At 40.6% G+C, this 24,885-nt stretch overlaps 1 protein-coding gene across 1 annotated transcript in view; it reads left to right on the top strand.

Moving 5' to 3' along the window:
• The window catches only part of FRY (FRY microtubule binding protein), a 432,396-nt gene that overhangs the window by 77,549 nt on the left and 329,962 nt on the right, over positions 1 to 24,885 (top strand). Inside the window, exon 2 of the mRNA XM_040979819.1 lies at positions 24,396 to 24,568. The gene's annotated coding sequence lies outside the window, so the exon portion shown is untranslated. The remainder of the gene's footprint in view (positions 1 to 24,395; positions 24,569 to 24,885) is intronic.

The raw sequence follows: 24,885 nt of genomic DNA, 5'->3' as shown, positions 1-24,885 counted from the left end.
TCTTTTTCTACTTTTTTGAGATTAATTTCATGAAGTTAAGTAATTATTAGCCAGTTTTTATCTTTTCATTGTTTTTGTCTTTTAATTGTTAAGTGAAGTGGACCAAGTTGAAATTCTCTGTACTTGACCTGCTAGATATTTAGGGCTTTGACATATATGCTTCTAATATCAAATTTTAGATTTTTGCTTTGTTTCTCACACTGTCCTTTTTTGTTGTTGTTGTTGTTGTTCTTGTAAGTTTTATTAAAAGGATTTGAAATATTTTGGACTCCAGAATGACTTCAGTAATACAGAAGTATGTTAGCATTTGTATATAAAATAATTTTAGCTGTGACTCAAGGGAAATTACATTTTTTAAATCATTCTTTCAAGTGTACTTCAAAAAGATTGTAGAATATGGAATTAATAGGTAATTTTATTTTGGTGCAAGAAATTGTTGGAAATAGTTGAATCCATGCATATACTTTTTTTATGACTCAGGTTTCCATAAACTTTTTGAAATTCCTGATATAACTTTTTCCATAATTATTGGTATAGAGGGACCTGACAATTTTTTTCAATTACTTTGTAATAACTTTCTGTGAGATTGTCTATTTCTTACACATTTTCATATTTGCTAAAATAATATGTATATGTTCTTCATACATAATTGTCCTGATGTGTTTCCAAAGTAATGTATTTGTTCTTCACTTTCATCTTTGCTTTGACAAACGTTTTGGTGTTTCATTATCATTTTAGAGGAGCCACTCTCAGAGGCCAACATTGTGGTGTAGGGCATTAGGCAGCTGTCTGCAGTGCCAGCATCCTGTATGGGTGTAGGTTCAAATCCTGGCTGCTTCACTTCTCATCTAGCTCCCTGCTAATGGACTAGGAAGTAAGGGGAAGATGGCCCAAGGCAACAGTCCTGGCTGTTTCAGCCATTTATTAAGTGAACCAGTTGATAGAAAAGTAGTCCCCCTGTCTCAATCTCTCCCTTTTTCTCTGTAACTTTGCCTGTCAAATAAATATTAAAAAAATTGTTGGATTCATCAGTTTGATGACTTTTTTGTTTATAAGATTTATTTGTGCTTATTGCTCATTTATTTGAAAAGCAGATTTACAGAGTGAACAAGAGAGCAGACTGGAGAGAGAGCCACAAATCTTCGGCCTTTTGGTTCATTTCCCAAAAGACCACAACATTCAGTTCTGGACCTGGCCAAAGCCAGCAGCCAGAAACTCCATGCAGATCTCCCACATGGGTGGCAGGAGCCCAAAATCTCAGGCCATCATCTGCTGCCTTCCCAGACACGTTACTGGGAATCAAGACCAGAAGTGGAGTCGCTGAGACTTGAACCGGCACCCTGATAATGAATGCTGCTGGCCTTGCAGGCATTGGCTCAGCTCACTGTGCCACAACCCCAATCTCCAGGTTGATGATTTTCTAATTCATTAGTTTCTGATTTTATGTCTTTTAAATCTGTCCTTCATTTTCTTTAAAGTTATTTCTCTGTCATCCTGAATCATAAATTTGATTCATGTAATTTGTTCCAATTTAAAAGCAGAAATCTTAGTTTAAAAATTCTACGTTATATTCCTTAGTGTTGAACATATTTGGAGATGAGAGGGGATTGTGGAAACTGTAGGATTCCAATGTTTTTTGTCTTCCACATCCACAAACAGGTAAAATGCCTTAATTCCCAGCTCACTAGCTGCAGAAATAAAGTAAGCATCAATTTCCATGACCCTCTTTTCCACCGCACTGCTCCTTAACTAAAAAAGACATGGGAATGAAATAGGTGGAAACTGTTTCTAGTGGCATTGTAACCCACTGCCATTAGAGACTAGAAAAACCCTTTGGAATGAGCAGGACTTAAAATAGCCAGCCAAGTGCTTTTAAAGCAGACTCTCTTATTCTTTCAAAGGGACAAAGATTAGTTTGTATTGACACAAGGTGGATAAACAAATAAACCTGTTAGTTCAGATAGGGTTCAGGGCACCCGATTTAAAGGAGCAGCTGCCAATTCCTTCAAGCACCCGAAGCTAGGCCTCCCGCCGGACCGCAGCCCTGCCAAGCCGCGTGTCACTGTTCCATCCTGGCCCCATTACATGTTTGCCACAAAGTCACACTGGAGAAAGACTGCCCTCTGCTTCCATTGGAGTTCTCCCAACAAAGCCAATGAACTGAACCATGGGAGCAGAGAGAACAAATGGGATGTGAATGCCTTTATTCTTGCACAGTGCACCTGCCATGCTGATCCCCTCTTGCCTCAACTTGTGTTAGTGAAAAAGGCAAAATGGGCAGTAAAAGTGAGAGACAGCATTTGTGGTCTCACATTTCAATTCTTCCTTTTTCTTACTAAGGGGATTGTGATCAAGAATAATGAGTTGCATTTAGCGCTGGTCCTTTCCTAGGGGAGAGGATGGCACCCTAATTGAACATATAGTGTGGGTGGAGTTTGGGCAGAGTTGAATGCCTGTGAGGATTGCTGGGAATGCGCGATGGCATCTCCACTTGCAGCTTCCATGACAAGTGCTCATCATAGCATCTTGTCCTTCCTGTACTGGAAGAGCCTGGGCTGTCTTGGGAAAGTGGGGGTGCCAGGTTGGCATTCAAGGGTATGAAGAACAAGTGCAGGGCTAGAGACAGACTCTATGGGAAATATTCTAGGCCATTTATCTCCTATCTGTCTCCCTGTCTGTCTGGCCCCAATGTCAAACTGAGGAATGTTTTGTAATAAGAATCAATTTAGTCCTTCCTTAAGTACCTGTCTTGTCTAGGCTTTCTCCATTTTAGATAGAATGATGTTTAATGTATGTTTTTATTTCTGTTTTTTTTTTTCTTTTGCACTGCATGAAACAAACACTTCTCTCTTTTCGCCAGAAGCTACTTAAGTAATTCCATGAAGCTCACAGAGACCCAGGGTTCCCAGTGTGTGTGGAGGGCCACTTCTGTCCAAAGTGCTGAACATAAGCAGTTATCCTTGCTTCCTCCTTCACAGCCCCTGCCTCTTCTATCGATCTTCTCAATCTTAAAGATGAAGACACAGAAAGTCAGCAAGTCAACTAACTTATCCTGCATCACACAGCTACCAAAGGCCAGACTCTGGACGAAAACCTAGATTTTCTGGTCTCTTGTGTAATGTTTCATGTGCTCACCCACAGCATAGCAATTTCATGCTAGGGAGTAAATCCCAGATGGCCCAGCTTAATGCCTTGTTTACCTTCACACAGAGTGAAATCTACCATCTCCCTGGGGATGACATGCTTTGTGGCTTATTCTATTTTATGGATTTTAATTTTTAACAAAATATTACACAAGCAATTCTTGAGAGATCAGATAACACCACTGTAAGACCTGTAGATACTGGCCATTCTCTAATCCACTATAACTGGTTCTGGGATTATTCCAAGCAGTTAAATTTATAATTTGAGAGGGGAGAGAGTAAGAACTCGTTCTCACCTACCAAATACTGTGTCCAAAGGAAAGCAGGTCTTCCTTTCCTGAGAGTTTTCTGTTTAATCCCCCACTCTGTGCATCTCTAGCCTCTGAATTATTTCTACCTGAAAGGTAGACTGAATTATTTCTACCTGAAAGGACTGACTCCTAGTGCTAGGAGAAAGAAAAAACACTTTTTACTGAAAGTGTTTGTAAATGCATACAGTAAATGTTAATGAAAAATTATTTTAATAATTTTTAGATGGGAATACTTAAGCATACCTGATGAAAGTCACTCTTCTAATACATGTATCAAATATTCACTCTGTATACCACAAACATGTTCAACTAAAATCATGAAAAATGACATTGCAGGGGGACATTTGGTGGAACATTTAAGACATTGTTAGAGATATGCATATCAGAATGCCTAGGTTCAAGTCCCAGTTATGTTCCCAGTTTCAGCTTGCAGGTGGCATAGCTCCTTGGAGATGGCATATGATGGCTTGGTCCTCCACACACCAGCAAACCCTGGCTTGACGCCCACAGTTCTGGCATCGGCCTAGTCCAGCTCTGTCTGGGACCTGTCCTGAGTGAATTGGCAGGTGAAAATTTTTCTCCTCCCCTCTGTCTTTTTCTCTCTTTCAGATCAATATTTGTTTAAAAGATCATGGCAAGGTGTTTTATATTCCATTTGAAAATATAGCTGCCATTCAGAAATTTCCCCTCTAATCATTCTAAAAATCAGTGAGCTAATAATCAGACTAATGAGGAAAGTGTCAGCCTGCGCTCATCAGGTTTTTTTGTTTGTTTTGTTTTGTTTTGTTTTGTTTTGCTTTTACAAAATCTGGATATCCGTTCTTACCCTGTTCCTCCTCAAGTTTCCTTTTAAATTTTTATGGCTGTTTAGAATCTATACAACTGGCAGAGCTAATTTGAAGTCAGTGTGCTTAATTTGGAATTCACAATATTTCGATTTATCCTGCCTGCAGAATGGCATGTAGATAACTGTGGGAACTTGAGAGCAGACAACACGGTCAACTGCATCTGTGAAATTCAGTGCAAACCTGGGTCTTTGGTTGGCACAGCTCATATTTCTCAATTTCTTCCCTTATGTTCATTTTTCTACTTAAATCGTTCATTACATTTCATTTCTTATTCAGTATATCCCCCGTGGTTGTCCTTTGCAGGGGCCAGGCAGTTTATTCCATCATATTGCATTATTTTCTTGGGTTCATTCAACTGTGAATTCCTCTCAGGAACTTTGCCCAGTGCTTTGATGGGCACCCTCCATTCTCCCCGTGCTGAACTGACGTTTCTGATATACAATAGAGCCTGATAACATGCTTACCACACTGGGCAGAATGTGCCCTTGGTGGATGGTCTGCTTACTCTTCCACCTGCCCCAAGCCTGGTGGATGTTGGCACTCACAGATGGGATCCAGGCTCATAGGATTTTTTGTGTCAACAGAGAAAACTGGTTTCCTCAGTTCCACCTGTTATTCCCTTACTTTTACTGCAGTTGGGAGTCTTCCTCTTGTTCGCTGTGGGCTTTTCTCTCGGAATGGGTCTGTTGATATTGCACAAAGCTATTGCTATCTTCTAGACTCTAGAGGTGTCAACCAAATGAAAAAGCCCTGCAATCTGCTTTCCTTTCTTCCTCTTTCACATGTAACTAAAAAGAAAAAAAACACTTATGCTTTTGGTTTTGCATTCATTCATTTTGAAATGCAAACAGACTGGTTGCTGAAAGTTGTATTTGAGCCGTTTGTAAATTCAAGAAAATCAATCTTACGAGATTGGAGTCAAGTGTTCTGGCCATGCCCTTCCATGCCGGTCTTTTAGCCTAAATACTTCTGTTGATCTTGAACTGTTCTTTTTATTTTTTCAACTGCCTTTCTCCTGCTGATATGAACTAGTTAGGTTTTTATGTTTGCTTAGGTCTGCAAAAATACAACCTTTATGTTCCAGATTGTAGAAAGTTCATGCAAGAGAGAGGACAGAAATTTTGTATCCACACGTGTACCCTCTTCTTAGCCACAAGTGCCTTTTGCCAGAACACACTCGGACCCTCAAGTCAGAAAGATGAGCCTCAAGCTCCCCAGTGCAGCAGGCATTTACTTGGGCATTTCGCATATACAGGGCACCATGCTAGGTATTAGGGGTATCTAGAAAACTAAGAAATTTAGATATATTTCAGTAAAGAGGCAGCTAGCTCAACTGAGAGACTCAGAGATGACTTCTTAATAGAGCCTAAAAAATTGGGGATGCGGGATGTACAGTACAGGGAGCAAGAGAAGAAAATGAAAGCGATGAGAATAAGGCCAGCAAAGACTCCAGAAGGAGGTAGCAACAAGAACTCAGCTACCAGCTGCATCCACCACACGCAGACGGGTTGCTGAAGAGACCATTGTGAATCAAGTGATTATAGAAGTGAACTGGTGTTGGATTCTTAAGGAAGTACTTGGACACACCCTGGTGTCAGAAGGCAGCTAGCATTGGATTCCTACCTGTGGTTCCATAGGGATCCATAGACAGAGCCATTTGATACCAATGTGAAGATATGTTTTGAGAAGCAGGTGAAAATTGTGTATGGAATCTAGATAGGTGTATGGAGAACTGAGTTAAAACCAAGGTGACAAGAATAGAGGAAGTTATACATCAAACAAGTATAATTGGTAGCACTTGCTAAGCAATAGATATGGGCAGTGGTGAGAAGAGGGAATTTGGGAATGAAGCCCGAGTTAAAAAATTCCTCAATTGCCAGGAAAAAGCAGGCTAGTTGACAATTTAGAGGTGATCATGGCTTAAGTTTTAGAGTTGTTGAATTTGGAGTAATACTAAATATCCAAGCAGATGAGGCCCGTTGTGTTGTTGGCACTGCTTTGTGAATCCACATCGGTAACTCTAACATAGATTTGAGAATCACGTGCCGCTAATATTTGGTATTGAAAACACAGAGGTTGATCATGTCATCCACCAACTGACAATGCCTGCTTAAAAGCCCAGGGTTGGGCCCGGTGCAGTGGTACAAGTGGTTAAGGTCCTCGCCTTGCATGCCCCGGGATCCCATATGGGCGCCGGTTCTATCCTGGCAGCCCCACTTCCCTTCCAGCTCCCTGCCCGTGGCCCGGGAAAGCAGCCAAGGACGGCCCAAAGCTTTGGGACCCTGCACCCGCGTGGGAGACCTGGAAGAGGCTCCTGGCTTTGGATCGGCATAGCATCGGCCATTGTGCTCACTTGGGGAGTGAATCATTGGACGGAAGATCTTCCTCTCTGTCTCTCCTCCTCTCTGTATATCCGCCTTTCCAATAAAAATAAATTAAAATCTTAAAAAAAAAACAGAATTGGAAGACACTCACATGGGATGCCAGCATTATAGGTGGTGGTTTATCCCACTGAGCTACACACTGACCCCATATGATACAGCCTCTTAAGCGTATGAGGGACTCTTATATAAAATGCTATAAAGAATTTGGTTTCTGGTGGTTTTGGCTCTTGGTTTGACAGAAAAAAAAATCAATTATAAAAATTGCTGAACATTCCATCTGAATTTTAAATTTGAATTGCATTGAGTGAAAATCCTCTACTGCTTTTTCCAAAATTCTTGAATTTTCCAAAATTTCCAGATGTCCAGTTTCAAGACTTTGAGACTTCGCTGTCTGTTTAGAAAAGGGAATTTAGAAAAAGCGCAACTTAAATACCTGAACTTTCAGGTTAAAAAAAATATATAGAAAGTCGTGAGAAAAATAAAGATATATAAAAGCTCAAATTAAGGTCATATTTTGGAGTGTACAGGACATTATTGTGGAGAAATGGAAAAGGAAAAAACCACAGGAGATTTTATTGAATTACGAGGCTAACTTCTCCTCTCTATAAACATCAAAGTAGAAACAGTCATTCAGAGAAAAAAACCCAGCTTTCCTAATAGGGAAGCATTTCACGAACATGGTGCGATCGCTGATCCTTTGCAGAGAAACTTGTTCGACAACAAGAAAAATACAGGTTTGCGTAGAGCAGAGCAGCGGCTGCTCAGTGAGACCTCCACATATTTTCTGCCTGCTCTGAGGACACAGTGTAGCATCATTTGCTCCTTTCCACCAGTTAATGTCTGCTAGCAAATTCCTGGATCTGCTGGAATAAATTACAGTTATAAACACCATTCATCTGGCCTGAATCAGACTCCTGAGCCTCATTTAGATGACTGAAGATTGCTTTACCTTTTCCCACCTTCTGCAACACAGAAAAAAAAATGAAAAAAGAAAAGGAGTGGATTACGCCCCGGTTAGAGAGCATTAAGGACTGTTCGTCCAAGGGACCAGTGAAGGCCCATGATGAAGTAAGTTTTGTTTTAAAGATTTACTGGTTTTATTTGAAAGGCTGGTTCATCCCCCAAATTGCCACAATGCCTAGGGCCGTACCCTGCTGAAAACAAGAGTCTAGTTGGCAGGGGCCCAAGGACATGGGCCATCATCTGCTGTTTTCCCTGGCACATTCACAAACAGTTGGATTGGAAGTGGAGCAGCCTAGATACCTACCACTGCTCATAACAGTGGTAATGACTGCAGCTGTTTAACCCACCATGCCACAATGCCAGTCTCAAAGTGACTTTGTTTTGAGACACAACTTCCCCAATAGCATTTGAAAGAGCGTCAGGGTTGAGGAATGATGATACTTGTTATGAGTGAAAAGCGGGGGAACAAAGTTCCATATTCTACTAAGTTTAGAAAATACAAGATTGCTCTAAGATTCAAGAGTTGAACCTCCTTCTTTTCCTGGTAAATCAGACAGAAAGAGGAGCAATGCATTGGATATTTCCTGGATGATTCTTCGCTGAGGAGATTGCCAGAGCTATGTTAAAACCAGACATCACGGTTGATTCTTTTGGCTCACTTAGTGATTCTCTTTTCTTTCTTTTTATTTAAAAATTTATAAATCAGGCTATTTCAACATAAAAATACAGGTTACAAGCTTCTGTTGAAAAATCAGAAGATGAAGCAGGTGTGACCTTCAGTCATGCACAACCATAGTGCGCTGGGACCCAGGAGCCCACGACCCCCATAAAGGTGTTGACCTCAATGTGTGCTGTCTGCCATGCCAGGCTTCCCATGCCTGCATTCTTTTTACACTGTATTCTTACAGCCTTACTCTTATTTCACTTGCGTGGTCCCAAAGTTAACTCTCCCAACCATGTGGTACCGCTTAAATGGCTGAGTTCATTCCATCAACTTTGCACAGGCTCTGAGGTTGATTGTAGATGGGAATGGTGACAGAACAAAGCTTGCAAAATTCCACAACCACACATGCAAAATGTTGACAGTACTTGTCTTGGGGTTGTGATACTTTAAAGTATTTTCTGCTTTGGATCCAGTGCAATGGCTCAATTAGCTATTCTCCCCCTTCAAGTGCGGGGATCCCGTATGGCAGCTGGTTTGGGTCCTGGCTGCTCTACTTTTTATCCATCTCCCTGCTTGTGGCCTGGGAAAGCAGTGGGGGATGACTCAAGGCCTTGGGACCCTGCTTCCACATAGGAATCACAGCAGGAGCTCCTGGTTTCCGATTGGCTCAGCTCTGGTTGTTGCTGCCACTTGGGGAGTGAACCAGGTTTCCGATTGGCTCAGCTCTGGTTGTTGCTGCCACTTGGGGAGTGAACCAACGGATAAAGATCTGTCTCTCCTTTTCCTGTAGGTTTGCTTTTGGTGTATATGTGTGTTTATATAGTTTTCTTTCTTTCATTTACTTTTCTCCCCTAAATATTCTGCAACAATGAGATACTCCTTTTGTAATCAAAAGAAATTTTTTGAAACAGCTCAACAATCTGAACTGAATTATGGCTTCTTTTTAGAATATAACTACAACAAAAGATCTCCATTTGGGGAGGTTATTTATTAAAATTCGGGCATCTCCTACTTTCTAGAATAGCATATGAAATAAATCCCTTTTGCCTAAAATAGTAAAAATAAATAGGTAGCTTCATTTGCAGTAGGAAGACTGGAAGTTGGAAATTTTGGATCATCTGATTGGTGGAAATAATTCCTAGATTTGAATAGGTTCCTTGAACTCAGTTATGAATCACCATGGCATGCTTTGCTTTAAAATCTTTGGTAAGACATGGGTGTGTTTGGAATTCCGAGTTGGAATTTAATTTCTGGGTATATGTAAGGAAATCATAGTTCCTTTCAACACTTGAGGGTAGAAAGGAATTCTACTTTTGAATTCCTCATTTGATTCTATTGCTTTCCCTACCCATGGAAAATGGCCAAGAAATGAGCTGGGTAGCAAGGAGATACAACATTGTGGGAAAGGATTAAGAATTAGAAAGAAGGGCAGACATCATGGCACCTATAGTTTACAGATTTCAGCGTCAAGGAAAGGCTAGACTTTGAATAATTCATTCTGGTAGTTTCTTGGTTCCTCTTAATATTGTGTTCTCCTCTGTAATAATAAAAGTGAGTGAAATACTGCATGAGGAATGTTTGGTACACGCTAGTACCTTGGGAATGCACATAAATTATCAAATTATCATTGTAGGTTTGTGTTTAGTCTCACTGTGAAGACAGTGGGTGGGAGTTTCACATCATACACAGTGCCTGGGTTTGAGTCCCAGGTCCTCTCCTGAGCCCAGCAGCTGCTGATATACACATGGGAAAAGCAAGCAGTGATACCTGAAGTGCTTGGCTCTACCACTCACATGAGGGTTCTGGATTGTGTTCCTGGCTCCTGGCTTCCACCTGACCCAGCCTGGGCAGTCACAAGCCCTTGAGAAATTAGCCAGAGGATAAATTTCTTTGTCTGTCTCATGTGTCTGTCTCTCAAATAAAATAACTTATTATTAGCACTGGATTAAGATAAAAATTTGGGGTCATTTTTATATGAATTTCAAGTTTCGTTGACTAGAGATTAGAAAAGGTATTGTATTCTATCACAGCATAAAACAAATTAGTATTTAGATATTTGTTTAGTGTCCTGTAGTATGGTTCATTTTTGAGATGTTGTAAATAAGTTTGAAAAGACAGTCTCCTAGAATACACAGTTCTCTCTCCATGAGGTCAAGGCTTTTAATTGTGATATTTAGATTCGAGTTATGCTAGATATTTTGTTTTCTTCACACTGGTTTCTGTGAACTTTGTTTTTACTCTGTATAATTGGGAGGAATCATAAGAGAATGCTAACCATATCAGGTTTAATTGGCATTTAGCGGTCATGACTTAGAAAGCTTTTTCACTGAATGTACCTAAAATAGCATAGTATAAAAGTGTGTAAGACATATAAGATGATGATCACATTTCAAGTGTTTATTTACCTATTTGAAAGAGAGGGAGGGAGGTTTGGGTGGCAGGGAAGGAGATGGAGTGACAGCACTTGTCTCCCTCCTCTCCTAGAGGTTGTAACATCAGGACTGGGCCAAGCCAAGAATCCGTTGGTAGGTTGATGGAACCAAGAATCCATCTCTATCTCCCTTAAGGATGCAGGGAGCCAACTCCCCACGGCATCACCTGTGACCTCCTGTGTGTACATTATGAGAAAACTGCAGTGACACCAAGCTGGGACTGGAACCAAGGCATCCTGATATGGGATGTGAAGGTCTTAAACACTGCACCAAATCCCTCCCCTAAGGGTTTTTACAAATAAGTGTATGGCATTGCTTTAGCAAATGGCACAGTCCCAGGATTGAGCTACAAAGGTGGTATGCTGGTACATGCCAAGGGTCCTCACAGCCTCTCGGACGAATGTGAGGCACAGGACAGCAGTGGGCAGGCTGTGCAGACCAACCAGCTCATTTCCTGTAGCTCTACAGGCCTGGCATGTCCACACCTAAACCAGGAAAAACAGCAGGTGTTTATCCCGATTTGAAGACCTTTAGGCTGAAAGTTTCCGTTTTTTTTTTTTTTTTTTTTTCCTGGTACTGTGTGAAGAAACTCTTGCCAGGAAGGGAGGGGGCGGAGCCAGCAGGGGAACAAGAGGTGTTTCCTTTGCTGGACAGCTATTCCCACTGGAGAGCATGAGTTGGGATGGGGGCAGACCAGACTAGGCAGGGCTACAACACCTGTACACCTCATGTGGACTACATCAGGGAAAAGCCAGGCTGGGCTGATTATTCCTACTGGTGCAAACAAAATTAGAGTGGGTGAGGGTTGTTTGGGCTTAGCCACAGCATCAGCTGGCACAAGCTGGCACTGGGGCCTAGTTCTGTCAAGTCAAAGCACAGAACTAGCTGGAGAGAGCATAATCCAGGAGTGGGAGAGGCCTGGGAGGGAAATAGTGAGCTCCTCCCTCTTGGGTTACCACTTCCACGGGAGGCCATGAAAACCAGGACAGGGGCTGGGGTGGAATGGGGTGTGGGACAGACTGGACTACTGCTACACATACTGGCAAACCAGGGTAGGGGGTGGGCCTGGTGAGGGTTATTGTGGGTCGCTCCAACTAGGCTGCAGCTCCCACTTATTTATGCGAGGGCAGAGTATGTGCTGAGCAGCACCAGGTTGGACTGCAACACCCATTGATCCCAGTGGAAATCGGGGCTGAAAACAGAACCAACCCAGCAATTGAAACCACCAGCTGATGGGGTGATGGACTATGCCGGGCCCTGTACTCACTAGTACATACAAGAATCTGGTCTGAGAACACCTCAAAGTTTCTTTGGAGATCTCTCCAATCAAAATGCTGGACTCAGAACCCTAACCAAGAAAAGAGAGAAGACAGAACAGGTCAATCAACTATCTCAGCTATATATATGTTGGCAGCGAAATATGGGGCAAACAGAGACTCTATGATGGACTATGTCAATCAGTGGATTATTCAAAGACCTCATAGTGCTTGGAGTTGGCAAGATTGGCAGCGATTCATAACTGGTGAACTATCAAAATAACTTGAGCAAGAACCTCAGAACATGCCCTACAATGTGGGACCTGGGAAGGATGGGAACTTGGGTGGGCCTTCTCCCCTAATACCCCCCTTTAAACATGAAGGAAACAATATGGAAATAATGGTGTTACCCACTTTCCTGTAGCCCTTGAACCTTTTTACCCTAATTAACTATGTAAAGATTATCAAAAAAATAATTAAAAATAAATAAATAAATAAAAGTTAAAGAAAAAAAAGAAACTCCTGCCAAGAACTGCCATCTGTTTTCATTGTGGCTTTTTTACTCATTCCTTAAGCACAATTCCTGGCCACTGACTGTAAGGATGAAGGCATCCTCTGGGAATCTCACATGTTTGGAGTTTTCCTGTGTTTAAGTTAAAGCAGGAGGATAAGGGGTCACGTATTGTGGCTCAGTGAGCCTAGGTGTCTCAAGCAGTGCTGAAATCCCATGTCAGAATGCTAATTGGAATCCTGGCTGCCCCAGTTTCCATCTAGCTTTCTCTAATATGCCCAGAAAGACATCAGGAGATAACTCAAGTTCTTAAGGCCCTGCCGTCCATGTGGGGGATTGGGATGGAGCTCCTGGCTCTTGGTCAGTCTCGTGTACCCCATGCTTTGGCCATCTGTGGGGAGTGAACCAGCAAATAGAACATTTCTCACACTCTGTGTCTTGCTCTGGGCCTCACTGTGTTTTTGAAATCAATAAAGCTTTTTCAACCATGTAGGATGTAATAAATAATAATATATAAATAGTTCAGCATAAAACAAGTGGAAACCACTCAAAAAGCTCTTGGTTTATTGGGCCTGGCCTAATGGCCTATTGGCTAAATCCCTGCCTTGCATGTATCAGGATCACACATGGGTACCAGTTCATGTCCTGGCTGCTCCACTTTTCATCCAGCTCCCTGTTTGTGGGCTGGGAAAGCAGTGGAGATGGTCCAAAGTCTTGGGACCCTGCATCCACGTGGGAGACCTGGAAGAAGCTCCTGGATCTTGTCTTTGGATTGGTTCAGCTCCAGCCATTGTGGCCACTTGGTGAGTGAACCAGCAGATGGAAGATCTTTCTGTCTCTCCTTCTCTCTGTAAATCTGCCTTTTCAATTCAAATAAATAAATCTTTTAGAAAAGCCTCTTGGGTATTTGTATATTTTTTTTCACTGATCTTGATGCATATAATGAAATCAGAATGAGCATGTTCATTTTTATTAACTTTGTCAGTTAATTTTGTTAATTGACCTCAGTCAGTGTTTCTGAATCCCTGGTCAGTTGTACCAGGGGACAGTATAACATTGGGGGAACATTTTTATAGAGGCATAATCAACATGTAAAAAATTACCCATATTTAAAATATATCATTGATACCTTTGTTACATTCCTTCAACTTCATGGGGATGAAAGTTCACCATTTTTCCCCCATGGGGGACTGTACCTAAGGGGATCCATAATGGAAGTGCAGCAGAAATTAATATGTTCATAGGTGGAAGCAGAGAGAAGTGTGTCCCCATGCATTCAGTGTAAGGATGAACTCACAGAGAAATGACTGATAATCTCCTAGATTGTTGGGAGATGCTTCAGTGGTAGCCTGATGAACTTGTGAAAACTCACAAAAGACACCCTTTGTAAGACTGGAGGGGAGCAAAGTGGGGAGGGGAGGAAACTTGGGGAGGAGGAAGGGAGATCCCAGTGCCTTTTAAACTGTGTCATAAAACAATAAAAAATGAAATCTATCCTTTGAACAGTTTTGATATAGACACCTGTGAGTCCCTCACCAATGGTCCTGACATTTTATCCCTTGGTAATTCCCTCCTTTCTGTACTTACTGCCAAGCAGCCATTACTTTGCCTTCCGCCCTGCAGGTCTCTGCGTGTTCTAGAATTCTATGTAAACATAATTGTCTAATATGCAAGCTTTTTGATATAGCTTCCATCTCTCAGTATGGTTATTTTCATACTCATCCATATTTTTATTGCTAAGCACTAGTTTATTCTATGAATGGGCCACACTGATTTGTTTACTTGTTGATGATATTGGATTTCCAGTGTTTGGCTCTTGGAAGCAAAACTGCCATTATATGATGCTTGTCAGAATAAATATACTTTTCTTTCCTTTGGGTAAGTGCCCAAACATGGAATTGGCTGAGTTGTAGGGTAGCTATAGTCTTAGATTTTCAGAAACTGTCAAAAAAATTTTGTTTTCCAAGAATGGTCTTGCCATTTTACACTCACACCAAATATTGAGTATCAGTCCTTCTGGCTTGTACCCAGAAATTGGTGTGGTTGATCTCTTAGTTTTAGTCTTACAATGTGGACAATGGTAATTCAATGTGGTTTTAATTCACATTCCTTTAATGGCTGACTATGCTGAACGCATTTGCACGAACTTAATTGCCTTCTGTATTTTGGTGAAGTGTCTGTTTGGATATTTTGTCTGCTTTTAAAATTGTGTTATTTGTTCTCTTACTATTAAGCTTTCCTGACATAGTCTGAATTCCAGCTTTTTACCAAATATCCTGCTTTGCAAATATTTTCTCCCAGTCTGTGTCTTAGCTTTACCTTCTCTTCATAGTATCCTTCAAAACGATTGAGATTCTATTTTTATAAATTTAGTTTATTTATTTGTTATTTGTAGATCAGAGCATTTTGCCTATATTTTATTCTGGAAAATTTGTAGTTTTGAATTTTGTGTTTAGGATGATTTTGATTGAATTTTTCCATGTGATGTGAGGTATACATCAAAGTCATATTGGTGTGTGTATATGGATACCTATTCATTCTATCACTATATGTTGAAAAACTTTGTCTTTCTCCACTGGATTTTCTTTGTACCTTTGCTAAAAATCTGTTCATTTATTTATGAGTTTGTTTATCTACTCTATGTTCTGTCTCAGAAATCTTTTATGGTACAATATCGTGCTTTTTTAAGTGCCTACATTTATTTTTTAAATTTATTTTACTTTTATTTTTATTGTTTTTATTATTTCCCATGATATAATTTTGTAGGAATAGGGCTTCATCCTACCCCTTCTTCTTCCTCCCTTCCAATTTTCCCCTCCTACTATTTTACCCCATAGTATTACAGTAGTACGGTCCTTTAGTAACAGTTACAAGTTTAACATTCTGCAACGTAAGTGTATTATGGCATTGTAGGCATAGGCAAAGGCAGAAATTCTAGTATCTTACTGTCAAGGTGTACTTAACGGTTTCATTGGGAAGTTATTTGGGAAGTAGAGATGCATACTGCAGTGTATCTTCACATCTCAGTATGTTAGTAGTCTCCATTAAAAAGCTCTTCTATGAGAATATATGTATATACTTATTTATCAAATACCTAGTTCTTTTGTGTTTTGCTCAAGGGTTGTGGTATATAAGAAACAACATAATATTTGTAATTTTTGGACTGGCTTATTTCCCTGCGCATTATGGTGTCTAGTTGGGACCATGCTGTTTTAAATGGCAGAACTTCATTGTTTTCAATGGCTGTATCTTATTCCACGGAGTAGAAGTGTCACAGCTTCTTTACACTCCTCTTCCAGCAGGCATCTAAGTTGTTTCCCGGTCTTCACTACTGTGGATTGTACTGGTGCAAATATATACACATAGTTGCAGGCCATTTCTCATATGTGAATTTCATTTAATTTGGATATATTCCAAGGAGTGGGATAGCTGGATCATACAGTAGATCAAGTTTCACTTTCTAAGTGTTTGGATCACTTTTTCAAATTCTGATGGTTAACTCCCCAAATGACCACAATGGTTGGGAATAGACCAGGCACAAGCCATGAGCCTGGAACTCCATCCAGGTCTTTGTGTGGCCAGGGCTAAGCACTGGGACCATCCTCCACTGCCTTCATGGACACATTAAGAGGAGCTGGATCAGAAACAGAGCAGCCAGTACTTGAACCAGCACTTCTATGTGATGTGGATGCTTGTAAGTGGCAGCTTAGCTTGAGTGCTGTAACTTGAACCTTGGTATTTTTATTTTAATTTCAAAGTTTTCACTGCTATTGTATTCTGGATTTTCTCCTCATATTTACCTTGTATCTTTCAGCTTTGTTGATTTCCTATGTTAATTAAAGTAACTTTTAAAAATAAATTCCAAGGAACTTCTATATCATTTTATCAGCAAACACAGTTTTACATTTTCCTCTGAAATTCACTTCTTACTAGATAGCACTTAAATAGAACTCCAGTGTAAGGTTAAGTGGTAACTTTAGACCCCTTTTCCCTGAACCTGAGCTTAAAGTGAAAGTATTCCGTTTTTTTCATTGCTAAGCATGATATCAGCTGCAGATTTCACATAGATGTTCTTTATTAGGTTGAAAAAAACTTCTGTCCTTATTTTATTGAGTGTCTATCAAAAACACCATGCTTAAGGCCTGGCATTGTGGTGTTAGATGTTAAACCTCCATGTCCAGTGCCAACACTGGCTATAGATGCTGGTTTGAGTTTCAGCTGCTTCATTTCTAATCCAGCTACCAGATAGTGCTCAAAAAGACATGGACAATGACCCTGGTGTTCACCCCCAATGGGGTCCTCCTCCTCCTCCTATAAATTAATTGATTAAAAAAAACACAACCACCCATCTAATCTGATGATGCTTATAAAATAGCTTAAATTGATGAAGTTATTATTTTGCCAGAATAATACTACTAGCATTTATGTGAGGACATTTCTCAAATTATTTGCTGCCTATTTTATAAAAATGTAATGTTTTTAATCTAAGTGTTGATTTAATTAATTCACTCATGTAGATTACTTCTTTTTCTCAAATTGTAAATCGAGATTCCAGGACACTAAATAAATCAGTCTTTGCAAATGATCTGTTTGTTCATCAGGATTCAAAATTTATAAATTCGCGTTTTGTAATCAAGAAAAAATTTTTAAATTAAAAAATGTCAAATATGTTTCTGAATTCTGTGCTTTCTGTTCTGACAGCTTCCAACCAAAACACCAAACCTGAGCATTAAAACGAAGGCCATATCTTAAAGCTAAAATGAACAAAGTGATTTATAATGATGTAATTTAGAAGACTTGGGGTACATTTCTTGGTTACCCAGGTCCAGGATTGGCAAGATCTTTCTTATCATAAGGCCAGTGTTAATGTTTGGGTGTTTTGGTTTCTCAACCCATACCAAGAGGAACATATGGCTACAATAAAGTAATTATGTTCCATTGAATGAAGGTATGGCATTTATATCAGCCTTTCAATTCTCTGGACTGGTCAGTATATTTTGTCCAATTCTTGCCAGCATCCTGAAGTGGAAAGTTGACTATTTTGCTGTGATGTAAAGGAATAGGATACCATGTCAAAGGTGACATGCTTAAGGAACTGAGCTCAAAAGTGGCCAGACCTGTTGGCAGTCTCGAGATCTGGCTCAGGGAAGATAATGAATGCTTGCACCAGACAGTGACAGCAGACAAGGAGGAGAGAACACAAATATAAAATTGTCTAAGGAGTAAAAATTACATGACTAAAAGTAGTCCCAGTGTGTCTAGCTTGGGTCTCTGGGACCTTTTTATAAAGTAAAAAAAAAAAAAAAAAGAGCAATTCAGTAGCTGTGGTTTTGGAGGAGCTAGGCTTGTATGTGCTGAATTCTCGCCCAGAAATGGTCATTTTGCGATTGAATGCAGAGATGCAGAGGCATTTGGCATGGGCTTGGACGTAGATGTCATTGCACCGATGAGAGTTGAAGTCAGAGGTGGGAACGGCCAGAGGTGAGCGAGCAGCTGGTGTGCCCCAGCCCTCTCTGTGATTGAAGTCACTGGCCAGCTTGGTTCTGCCAGCCACATTTCTGAGGTTGCACTGTCTAGTAACCAGGCGAAATATTTCAGAAACCTCAATTATTTCACAAATGCAAAACCCAGTACAGTCCTGTTAACAGAAGACATGACCTGTCCTTCCTCTCCCAGACTGTGTGGTTGTGTCAGGGGTGACATAAAAAGGGAAGTCTGTGTTATACCCTCCCACCCAAGAGGCCCACACCAGCTCCCCCCAACACACACACACACACACACACACACACACACACACACACACACACACACACGCTGTGTCCTACATGCTACCTTAATTTGAGATTATGCCAAGAAGCAGCAATTACATTCTGGTGAGTCTCACAACACTGAGCAAGAAAGGGTGCAAGCATAAATGAAATTGGGTTTCAAGCCAGTAGGAAATGTCTTGACATTTTTTAAAAATGATACAGTCTGAATGACATTGAAAGCTTGCCTAGGTTCGGTTTCAGCAAATCCCTGCATCATAGTTTCTAGAATAATTAAAGGTGGTTTAGCAGAAGCATTACTTACAGGAGCCAGAATTTTCTAAATGTCATTTTACATTTTATTAGCAATTACTAACTGGTTCTTTAAATTTTGGAGTTATTTTTGTAACACTAAATTTTTAAAATTTTTTAAGGCTCTCAAAATTCTCCACCTCCTCCCAAAAAGGCCCCCCCCCCACTAATCTCCCTTGTGTTATTACAGTAGTAGAGTCAGTCCTTCATAAGCAGTTATAAGTCCATCATTCTTCTATTTAAGTGTGTCTTGACATTGTAGGTATGGATAACAGCAGACAGTTCAGCGTCCTATTGTCAAGATACATTCAACAGTTTCATTGGCAGTGCATCTTTGATCTAGAAGTAGAGATGCACACTGCATTGTATCCTCATGTCTGGATGTGACAGTCTCTATTACACAGTTACTACTCCATAGGTGAAAAGCCATAAAACAAAACAACAGGAAGAAAGCTAAACAATTTACAGTGCCATGAAGTTATGTGTCACTGCAGAAATGAAAAAGAAAAACAAAAACTTTCTTGAAGGAAATGATGCTATTGTATGACCTATGCATTAGTGAAGAATTTAATAAGAGAAAATAAACTATTTTGAAGAGATGAAAATAAAAATATCAAAACTCACGAGATCCAGTAAAAACAGTACTGAAAGGACTATTGATGTTTTGCATGAAGGTTGCCTTATATCAGAAAGAACATGATATTTGTAGCTATGATATAAGTAGCTATCTTCTAGAGGACTAATTTATGCTAGCTTTAAAAAATATGTGATAATGCCCCTGGCTATTTTTCTTTCAGCCCCCTTTTCTCTGGGACTGTCCCACTGTGTTCTCCTGGAGTCTAAACTCTTGTATTACTAAAGACCCATTGTAAGTGTGGATCAGAGACAAGTGGCTTGTTTGGGACCCCTTCATTTCCAAAGCCTGATGCTGCTTGAGTCTCTTATTTAAGACTGCATTATTTTTTCTGTGTAACCTGGATGCATCCTTCTATATACCTCACATCTCTGTATTATTTATAATACTTAATGCATGTAGATGGGATGTCAATAGTTATATTTTTTAAGGAAAATAACAAGAAAATAGATTGTATATGCTCAGTGAGGATGCAAATTTTTAAAAAGTGCTTTTTATCTGAAGTTGAATATTTGGACACAGAATCTATGGGAGGGTTGGGGGTCATAGTGTTGTTGGTTGCCGTTAGTGGACATAGCCAGTGCTGTGTCACACCTCAGTGCCATTTTGACAGACTACCCTGGTAGGCCATATCAGTTCGTTGCTTCACAGCCCTCTGCTTCAGGAAAGGTTAACCGGGTGGCTTTCTGTTTTGTTTTGTCCTATTTTGTTTTCTGTAGCACCATCCTTGCATGGAGTGGCCACTCTGTGTTGTAGTTGCTGGTTTATTGCAGGTCTGCTCCCTCCCTAGATGAAGAGATTCTCAAGAGTAGAGACCTTGGACTTGGCATGGTGTGAGATAATGGGAGTATACCTCAAAGAGTGGGTGTGTAACAAAGTAGACTCCTAAGTTCAGTGTGCTACAAGAAAGAATGAAATCCACATGTTTGAGGGAATCTACCAGAAGGTCAGAGGAAATATATTTTTAAAAAGACTACATGCATTTCAACATTTTTTTTAGTGTCAAAATAAGTTTGTCTTTCAATTCCAAGTTTCCATGAGCTATCTAAAGTACTCTCATGGATGCTCAGTAGGTGTACTTGCCAAAAAGCAGGGAGAAAAATGGGCTTTTATAGGGTCCTGGTGAATATGAGCAGCTGGGACCTGAGACATCAGAAGAAAATGAAGAGCATCATAGAAGCCAAAAGGGCGGAGGATTCTAACAGCAAAGGATGGGGGTCATCTGTATCTGTTACATTTGTCAGCCAATTAATACTGAACATCTTGCTTATATTTTAGAAACTGTGGAAAGAATTCCTCAGCCATAATCACACGCTAGGTACTATTGCCATGTTCTTGTATCAAGCAAAGGTGCCATGGCAATGAGAGGTGGCAGATGCCCTTCTGCAGACAGAAATCCATGAGCTACTTGACTTGTTGACATCTGTCATTCTGTACTATTGTTTCCTTCTGCTAACAACAACAACAAATAGATGAGGAGCTCTCAGGTTCAAAACTGAATAGATACTTTGAGAGTGAGAAACAGTTGTAGGCAGATTTGGCTGATACATTGAAGCAAATGCTGCATCTTACCAGACGTAAAATCTACTGAGAGGGCTGTTTCTGGGAAGGGTAATAGCAGTAAGGAAGATTATTGCAATATAAAATCTCATCATTCTCTATACAGTTGACACTTTTTCATAAAGACCAAAATAATTCAGGAATGTCTTTGTGAAACTACTAAGATTCATGAGGAAATCATGGCTACCAATTCAGAAAAATCTCTTCCAATCAATAATCTCAATGAAGTAAGATAGTGTGTTAACTACCAGGATGAATAACATATTTATGGAATGGTCACATCATCTAATATAAAGTACACAACTTACCCATGGATTACAAATTACAATATGAAAGGGTGCGTATTTTGTACTTAAAAGAGAGTGAAGGTGTTGGTACTTAAATGAGACAATGTTCAATTGCATATTGAAAATAATTTATTATAAGGGCGGACTTTGAGCTCCATGGTCAAGGTGTTGTTTGGGACACCAGCATCTTGTACCCACCTGTTTGGGTTTGACTGTCCACTTCTGATCCAGCTTCGTCATAACACACACACGGAGACAGCAGTGATGGTCCAAGTCCTTGGGTGCCTGCCACCCACCTGGGAGATCCAGACAGAGCCCGAGGCTAGTGGTTTTGCCTGGCCCAGCCCAGTTTTTATGGTGTGAACCAGTGGATGCAAAATAGATTTCTCTCTGCCGTTCTCCTCTCTCCCTTTAACCACCCCCATCTGCCTTTCAGATGCATTGAATGCATCAATCATTCAACCTTTTCAAATGGTTATGCTGTAAGTTTTGAGATTTCCCCTACCCCATTACCTAGTCTCATCATTCTTTTCACCATTTGTGTAGAGAAGAATTAACTTCCTCTTGGCTGTTAGTAAAGGAGGCAGAAGGACCTCACATCACAGTTTGGGTATTCTCACTTAGATGGAACCAAGCTGGTGCTTCTGCGGCTGGTCATCATTCATGTTACTGCCATTTCAGATCTTCCAAAAGGATAGTTTCATAAAAATCTGAATTCTTTTTTTTCTGCTTTTTTCCCTGACTTTCATCCCATGGACCTCAGCTCCATTACAAGGGACAGGCCTCATGCGTGGTCAGGATCACCACGTAGTCCTGCAGTTGATGCAGTGGAAGCCTGCTGAAAACCAAGAGTTATGCTGGGAAAACAGAACAACTTTCCATTCCTTTGAGATGTCATGCACATTTATACATCATACAATGCTGCATAGTGGTGTCATTTAAAGCATTAACTTTTTGGAGTCAGGTAGAACCTGTGTCCACATCTTCCTGTCTGATGGCCTCAGCGTCTTGGTATGCACCTCTGTGAAGCAAGGCGATTCCAAGGGATCACTGAGGTGTAGCACACGTCCAGGGGTCAGTGAGAACTTGGCCAGCACAGAGTGCAGTCAGTGATGCTGTGATGGCCATACATTCCTGATGCACATATCTTTCCAGCCAACCCTGTAAGAGCCAAGGCAGCATCATAGGGGCACACTGTGTGTAATAACAGCACCCTTCCCTAGAAACCTCTACCGTGTCTGTCTCAGATGCGGGTTTATATAGCCCATGCTGATAATGTGACTTACCAGCTGGAGCTTCGCCCTGCCCAGAGCCACACTTGACCCCATTAGCATACAGTGTTTTGTGTTCTAGGGCTCTGCCCTGGTGTGAACTACAAAATTAAACATGGTTCTTGGGATTCTGAGAACAGAAATGTATATATTTCTCTTATTAAACCATTCTGTCACATTACTTTTTATTTCTTTATGAGACAAAGTGTATTTTTAAAGAAGGGAGATTCAGGCAGTTTTTTCAAAGCGTATTGTACACGTACCTAATTGCTATGAAGTTCATGGTACATTTCTGTGACAAAATAGATTGAAGAAGGAAATAGTGCAGGTGATCCTCAGTATTGGTAAAAATAATAATAATGATAATGATCTGACATATAAATGTGATTGCTGGATTATAACTATACGTGCTGGGTTATAGTAGCTGTTCTACTGGATATACTTGTGAAAAATATTACTGTCTTCAAAACATCTATTATTTTTAAAGACCTGCTACTGAAAGAGCTTAAGGATAAATGAGAAATCACAAACAGTTGTGTTCTTGACTAGATAGGGAGGCCCAGTTCTTAGATTTAGGTTTGGTTTTTATTTATTTGATGGCTTATATTTGCTGGCTTGCTCCACGGTTACCTACAATGGCTTAGGCTGAGTTGGGCCAAATCTAACAATGGAATGCTGAATCCAGTTCTTCCATGTGCATGAGAGAGACCCTGTTTTTTGAACTATTACCTGCTGCCTGTGTTGGTCAGTATTAGCAGGAAGGAGTAACCAGCTGAAGCCAGGTGTTGAACCCAGCTACCCTGATGTGGGGTGCACAGGCCTCTTAACTTCTGCGTCCAAAGCCTACCCCTCAATTGCTAAAGTTTAAGGGGTAATAAAAACCTGCCTTCATTCCAGGAAACCTAGTAGTGATTCCTGAAACAACACCTAAATCCTTTGTCACCTTCTGTCTCTGCTGATTCCAAATGCTGTGAAGAGAAAAGGCAGAGGTGAGGGCACAACCCTGTTCACAGCTGGCCAGGATCAATTGTAGAGAGAGAGTTTCTGCACTATCAGCTGACGTAAAGGGTGAGCAACATTTCCATGTAAATAAAGCCAAGTCAGGGAACAAAAATACAAGATCTGGAAGTTGAAAGGAAATACGTGATTGGATCGAAGAGGAATCTTCAGGGTAGAAATGCTGATGCCTCTTAGACGGTTAGAGCCATTTCAGTTGAAAGCTCAGCAGAATTCCTGCAAAGATAACATTGACTTTGTTGGCTGAGCGGGGACTGTCATCACTTGTTCAGTCAAAGCTGGCTTGCTAGACCTCTGCCTCCCTGGCCAGAAGTGTGAGCTTCTAAAGAAGCCAGATGGAGCACAGGATGGAAGGGGTGGGTCCCCACAGTGCTGGTTCCCGGCACTGCTGCCTGACACACACCCACCACCGGTTCCTTCCTGGTCATAGTCAGGCATCCCTCATCTCCCTCTTAAAGCCAACTTCCATCTGGCTACAGGCCAAATGAGAAACTGAACAAAGAAGGATGTTTGTTTTGGGTTTGGATGCAGTTTGGAACTTAAAGATATTAGGGAGTGTTTAAATTCTTCCTCTCAGACTATTTAAATTCTGTAAGAGTTTGGACAAACAATAAAAAAAAATGAGCGTTATAATTTGCATAGGCATTCATTCTTACATAGTAAGTTGTGTTTGCCTGATGACATTGCACCGATAAAACAGAAATTTCACGTGGCAGTCATGAACCACTGTTATTAGTATCCATAAGAACATGAGCTGGGGTGTCCCATCTGCTCAGATTCCCCAGTCCTTTTTTTTTTTTTTTTTTTTTTGAATCTCTGCTTCCCCGTGCTATTAGCTGTGGAAAGGAGGAGCTACTTAGTAATTCTACACCTGTTCAAGTCCACGCCTATCAACTTGCTTAGCTTCCCAAACAAGTGCAGGGTAAAGCATGAGAACGTTGGAGTCGGGGCGGAGGTGGCGGCGGCAGCTGCTGCTTTTGGCTTTGGGGACTTTTGCTTAGAGTTTCTCATGTGTCTCCTATGATGGCAGTTGATGACAGCAATTTATATTCCAGAACGAAGAGCAGATTAAATTCGTCTCAAAATGATTACAAATCATCAAGACGGAGTAGCCTGCCACCTGAACTACTCATAGGAAATGACATTAGAGGAAGACTTCAAAGAAACATTAAGAACCTGGAACCTATTCATCTGAGGCGCCCCAAAAAGAGACCATCTATATTTCCAAGTAAGAAATTTATTTCTGTTTATGTCTTGCCGTTCAAACCAAGCAAAACAAAGTAAGAACTCTAGCTCTGTTATTGTCAGATGTTAATTTCAAATGTACTTGGGAGACATTGAAGACTAAAAGAGCCAAGTAAATAAGGGTTTAAGAGCGGTTCTTCAATAGTGAAGGCACCCTATGTCTGCCTTTGCTTTATTGATTGTGACATCTTTAAGGATCTGTCAATTGGAAGATTTTTTATTTCTTGTCAGCATCAGGGAGAGTGTGGAACTGCTTTGTGTGCAGTCCCGAGGAATTCCATGCCGTGTTTCATTCTCTGG

The sequence above is a fragment of the Ochotona curzoniae genome, unplaced genomic scaffold, assembly GCF_017591425.1.
Source record: "Ochotona curzoniae isolate NIBS_2020 unplaced genomic scaffold, NIBS_Ocur_1.0 contig_3332, whole genome shotgun sequence".
NCBI lineage: Eukaryota > Metazoa > Chordata > Mammalia > Lagomorpha > Ochotonidae > Ochotona > Ochotona curzoniae.
Note: the sequence above shows the minus strand (reverse complement) of the source record. Positions and strands in the feature narration are given on the sequence as shown.